Here is a 6,440-nt window from a genome sequence, read left to right as displayed (position 1 = left end):
ATATTCATCATTAAATAAAAAGATCATGAAGACCACCTAGTTGTATTTACCCTCCCCTGAAAAGCTAGCTAATCCATTCAATTGCATGCTTTGAAACGAGTAAAGGTGAACTACCTAATACAATTTATGTCAAGACCAATTTGGATGAAACAACACATACACAAAAATGAAGGTAACTTTTTTCCTTCAAAGGTCAGAAGTTTTCTGTCACTATCCTTGATTTCTTGCTTCATTTAAAAAAAAAAAACAACTGAAAATTACAGCGATGTAAAATGGATGTAGTTTATACAAGACAGGTGACAGCAAAGAGATAAATCAAAGCCCTTGGCTCTAAATCAACACAGGCAAGTTAATGTACATATATGCACTTCAAGTTTATATAAAAAAGTTTTATGCTTCCTACTTTAACTGGCTTTTTTAAATTATCCAATGACTTTTCGAGCCTGCTATTGTCAAATATTTGGTCTATAGGACTCATTACTGGCAAAACTGAAGTGAGGCAGGCATTCTCACACACTAGTGGGAGAGTATAAACTGGTGAAAGATTTATAGAAAGCAAATGGACCTTACGCTTGTTAGTACCTTCTAAGCATCCCTCCTAAGAAGGTAATTCTTTACAATTTAATGGAAAGACTTTATCTAAAAATGTTTAAAACTTATCTTTCAAATAGAAAAAATTCTGGAATAAATGATGGAGGTGGAGGTCACACACACACGCGCACACACACACACACACACACACACACTGGTATCTCCACATAATACAATTTTACGCACCTTTTAAAATAAATTGAACATTAAGCACATAGAAAAAACTATCCTAAAATTTTGTTTAAATTATAGAATAGATTACAAATCCGTATGTAGAAAATTATGCCAATAGTGCTTGCTTCAGCAGCATGTATACTAAAATTGGAATGATACAGAATTTTGTATGGCCCTTGTGCAAGGATGATACACAAATTTGTGAAGGGTTCCATATGTAAAAGAAGAAAAGGAAAGAAAAGGAAAGGAAAGGAAAGGAAGAGGAGAGGAAGGGAGGGGAGGGGAGAGGAGAAAAAGAAAAGAAAAGAAAAGAAAGAGAAAAGAAAAGAAAAGAAAAGAAAAGAAAAGAAAAGAAAAGAAAAGAAAAGAAAAGAAAACTATTTCAATAAGCATAAGAATAAATGGGAGAAACTGCATCAAAATGTACTGTTGGGAGTCTGATTGTTTTATTTATCTTTATTAGCTTTTTTTCTTTTACAAATTTTATATGTATATATCTTTGAATCAGAAAAAAATCTAAAATTTTAAAATTGTTTTGTAATAAAAATCATCTGAAAACCGGATTTAGAACTTCATTCAGATGATAGTAAAATTTTTTTCTAAATTTTAGATTTTTTTTTCTCAATTTGGGAAAATTTCACATTGAAAAGTATGGGAGGGAGGCAGAGTTCCGAAAGTCATTCTTAGTTTCTGTAGGACCTTCTCTTTGTAAGCATAGTTAACATGTAATATAAAGGGGTTTTTTTGTCTTTCTTCAGTTATAATAATTATATGCCAATCACATCATTTTATTTGTAGCTTGGCAAAATATTGTGCCAAGGGCAAGTAATAAAGGTTGAGAACAGAGAAAGTAGAATTAAGAGATACTCCAAGAGAGTTATACTTTCAAAAATGAATATCTCAGTTTCCTCTTCTGTGAAATTACACATTTGACTGACGGACCTCTATTTTCTTTCAGTACCCATGGATTAGGCTTTTAAATTTTTCTCTACAAAGATCAGAATTTGTATCCAAATTGACCTTTGCACAAATAATCTCTCTGGATTTATTGCTGGCGAAGAGGTAAAGACCTTGTTGCTTTATATATGTTCCCAGTAGCACAACTTTTCCCCGGCCGCCACAGGCACTTCCTAATTTCTCAGTCTCCAGCTTTCAGAAGTTCTCGCTTTTATGGAAACTGAAATTCTTCTTTGTAAATCATTTGTTTAAGCTCTGAAAATTATCCTTTGGATTTCAAACCATATAATCTTATTTTCGCTGTTTTGTTTTGTTTTTTCCTTTGGACACCGGAGCCTATTTCTCTCCTTGTTTAATTAAACGGCTTAGCATTCCGGTCATTAATTGATGAATGTTGGGGACTCACCATGTGTTTCACATAAAGTTGCCAGCTTCCTCTGGTGTCGTATGACAGGGCTGAAAGTTGGACAGGGTGCTTTGCAGTTTGTCAAAAGAAAAAAAAAAAGACAAAATGTGAATTAATGTAAATTTACAGTAGCCAAGATTACATCAAACTAGAGAACTCTGCAGTAGTGGATGGAGGACGAGTCATGAAGGACAATTTGCAAGGGTGACATACATTAATGTTGGTAACAGGATGTGAGAACATGCCATATACACCTCTGGGAAGCAAGGGAGGAAAAAGATCAGGAAACAGAGGCCGATTAAATATTACATTGCTCTCAATAGGCAAATCAAATTAAAAACAATCTTGAAGTTTTGAATAAAGTAAATAGTATCACATTTTATAAGGTTAGAAGTGATTCTGTAGCTGAGAGAAGCTTCCTGTAGCTGTACAAGTTTTACGTGAAGTCCCTCAATACTCTTTAGACAATTTTTTTTTACTGTTTTCAAGGCCTTTTTATTTCTAAAAATTTTTTTAATGCTTTATTTATTTTTGAGACAGAGAGGGACAGAGCATGAGCAGGGGAGGGGCAGAGAGAGAGGGAGACACAGAATCCGAAGTAGCTCCAGGCTCTGAGCTGTCAGAACAGAGCCGGATGCGGGACTCCAACTCAAAAACCGGAAGAACGTGACCTGAGCTGAAGTCGGATGCTCAACCGACTGAGCCACCCAGGCGCCCCTAGTTTTTTTTTTTTCTTAACAAGCACATGAACCCCTGAACCCCCAAGGACTGGACTCACAGGGAGGGTTACAAGCAAAAGAGAGGTTTAAAATAAAATTGCATATAATTAAAAATGAAGTGCTTTTACTTCCTTTCCTTTATTCTATTAAAACAAAATTGTTCGGTGAAGAAGGGAAAGCATGGAGCAGATAAGGACTAGAACTGCATATGGGCATGAAGAGATGAAGATGAAAAGTTAAAGAAGAGATCAAGAGGGAGAGATGAATATACCAAAGTATAAGAAGAAGCCTCAGGGCTCATCTGGGAAATAATAAATGGTCTCTGACTATGCATAATAATGTTACTGATTTTTTCTATTAAATCCAAGAGAAAAGTAGCATAAATGTTTATGAAAATAACTCCTATTGCCTGGTTTGTCCGAAAACTTTCATTTCCAAATAAAGAGAAACATTTTAAAGAGTTTGGATATAAGACATAAGGAACTTTTGCAATATATTTATGCTTTTTGGTTGATGATGGTGAAGATAAAGTCCTGCAACCCTGAATTAACACATACCACACATTAAGTTGTGGCAACAAGTGTTATTATGCTTTAGGGCAAGGAAAGGTCAATGACAGTCTTATGTGTATGTTTTCATATCTCCATGTATAGGAGAATAAGTAATAAGTAATCAGATCAGTTTACTCATTTGTAACTAATAATCTCTGAGACCTTTGAAAAGAAGGATTTGTTTTAAAATAAGAATTATGAACAAGGATGGCATCCTTTTGAAGCAGTCTTGCTTAAGAAATAAATCTCCTTTATTAGTGTAATTATACCTACTGGAAAAAGTCTTCTTAGTTCCTTAATATCATATCATCTTAATCCTACAAAAGCATTATAAGTCTTAAAATCTTTCATGAATTTTCCACACCAATGATTTTTTTTAATGTTGGCAATGGCATGTTCCTCATCATAAATTCTCCTGTGGATTAGCTAAAATATTAGAATTTTTTTCTTGTTGAAATGTAATGTTAAAAAATTTTTAGATCAGAAACACAATATAACATAATGTTCACATTAAGTGAGAAGACTGCATATAGGTATTTAGGGTTCCTGGAAATCTCACCCTGAAGATCATTGAACTTTTCAGTAGCCTCTAAGCAAGCAAGAGTTTAAACATTTATAACCATAATCCTAATTTCAGTACCCCAGAAAATAGAAAATTAACAGTTCTAAATTCACAGGACTAACAGAAAACTAAACAGATCTAAATTCACAGGTGATGGTCCAGTATGGGAAGCATTTTGAATTGGGGGAATGAAAACTTTTACATTTTGTTTTAACGTTTATTCATTTTTCAGAGACAGACAGAGACAGAGCATGAGCAGGGGAGGGGCAGAGAGAGAGGGAGACACAGAATCCGAAGCAGGCTGCAGGCTCTGAGCTGTCAGCACAGAGCCCGATGTGGGGCTCGAACTGACAAACTGCGAGACCATGACCTGAGCCGAAGTTGGATGCTCAACCGACTGAGCCACCCAGGCGCCCCTGAAAGCTCTTAAATTAACTCTATGACCTTGAATCACCTTCCCAAACTACCTTTCTCAGCAATGAAAATGAAAAGGGCATCTATAGCTTGAATATTTCCCCCAGGTGATCTGTGGTCCAATAGCTTTGTGAACCACTACAATAGAAACAGAAAGATTAGTCAGAGATATTGCAGTGGTCTAAATGAAAAGTGCAAGTCCTAAATAAGTTACGTGGCAATAGGAATATACAAAGGCAGATATGATAAATAGTACAGCTAAGTGAGTTAGGGATACAAGATTGCAAACAATTGGATTTGGAGGCTGATGACAGATGGGAGGCATCTGGATGACCACATGAATTGCAGCGAGAGTAACAAAAGTAGGGAAAACAGAAGGTGGAGAAGGTAAATATGGGAAGGTAATAAATTCAGCTTTGATCGTTCAGCCAGGATGTCCGTGAAAGATTAGATTAAGAGGTGCATTAAGCAACTACAAATGTAGGTTAGGAATGCAGAAGAGAGATCTAAATCTGAAATATAGATAAGGGTTATCAATATAAAGGTCGTTGAAGGAGGAAGAAGAGAAGGAAGCAGGTAACAAGAATTTGTAGAAAATACAGTATTGTTTTAAATGTGTATGTTTATTTTAATATAAATGTTATTATAATTAATGTTTTAATATGCAAGCTGGGGTTTTTTCACCCAATAAAAGATTTTGAAGATTGCCCATGTTAGTACATATAGATTGACCTCAATATGAGTAAATATTTAAATGATAAATTACCAGAAGGATGTACCACAAACTGGTAACAATGATTACCTCTAGGTAAAGGGAGGTGATTAAGATTAAGCACTGTGGTCAAAGAGGCATTTTTTTTTTTAAACGTTTATTTATTTTTGAGACAGAGAGAGACAGAGCATCAACAGGGGAGGGGCAGAGAGAGAGAGGGAGACACAGAATCAGAAGCAGGCTCCAGGTTCTGAGCCATCAGCCCAGAGCCCGACGCGGGGCTCGAACTCACAGACCGTGGGATCGTGACCTGAGCTAAAGTCAGACGCTTAACCGACTGAGCCACCCAGGCACCCCAGGTCAAAGAGGCATTTAAATAAACTTGTAAAGTTCGTTTATTTAATATGGAGACTGAATTTATGTATAACGTGTAAAATCAAGAATTCAGGCTTTTTAAGTGAGGTTAGACTACGTCAATCAGATTTATCATTCTCTAGTTGCATAACTCAATTGAATTCTCATGATGCCTTGGAAAATTAAATTATGTACCGAACTCTCTTAGCCGTCCAAGAAAATGCCAATATTTTGTCATCAAACAATAATTTAATAAGACATGTTTCTACTGAATTGCTCCTGAAACTGTTAGTGCATATGTATCAAAACCTTAGAGCAGTAAATAATGCAGCTGCAAATATCTACATTTGTAAATCATCTGTCATTTTTTATCAGGATATTTCTATCAGTCATTTTGACAAAAACAGCATGAATTTTTAAAATGGCAAATTACGTAAAATATGTGACAGTGCTTTCTCAAAGTTCACCATCAGAGTACTTGTGAATACTTTGAACAAAATGGAAAAATAAAGATGAAACAATTATGACACATTTTCCTTCTTTTTCCTAGAAAATTGACTCATTGGTTCTCTACAAATTCCTTTTGATAATATCTAGGCAAACCCCCCGCAACATCCACCTATGATAATCCACAAGGCTCAATCAGAAGCCCTTTTCTTTATATAACATACAAAGCACCTGGGTGGCTCAGTGGGTCAAGCATCTGACTTCAGCTCAGGTCATGACCTCATGGCTTGTGAGACTGAGTCCCAAACTGGTCTCTCTGCTCTAATCACAGAGCCTGCTTTGGATCCTCTGTGCCCCTTTCTTTCTGCCCCTCCCCCCTCATGCTCCCTCTCTCTCTCTCTCAAAAAGAATTCTCTGTGAAAATTAATATAATAAATAATAATATATGTTATATATTATATATAATATATATAACAAATAATATATTATTTATTCACAGAGAATTGACTCATTCCCATGACATTAACTTCTTTCCACAACAAGAATGCCACTC

At 35.5% G+C, this 6,440-nt stretch overlaps 1 non-coding gene across 1 annotated transcript; it reads left to right on the top strand.

The window, feature by feature from the left end:
• Window positions 1-882: 882 nt before the first annotated feature.
• On the top strand, window positions 883-986 carry LOC112859157 (U6 spliceosomal RNA). The gene has a single exon (XR_003223472.1). It is a non-coding gene; the product is annotated as a U6 spliceosomal RNA (small nuclear RNA).
• Window positions 987-6,440: the final 5,454 nt, after the last annotated feature.

Source organism: Puma concolor, chromosome B1, assembly GCF_028749965.1.
Source record: "Puma concolor isolate L17-30 chromosome B1, mPumCon1.1.hap2, whole genome shotgun sequence".
Classification (NCBI taxonomy): Eukaryota; Metazoa; Chordata; class Mammalia; order Carnivora; family Felidae; genus Puma; species Puma concolor.
The sequence above is the reverse complement of the archived record's forward strand: the minus strand, read 5'-3'. Positions and strand labels throughout refer to the sequence as shown.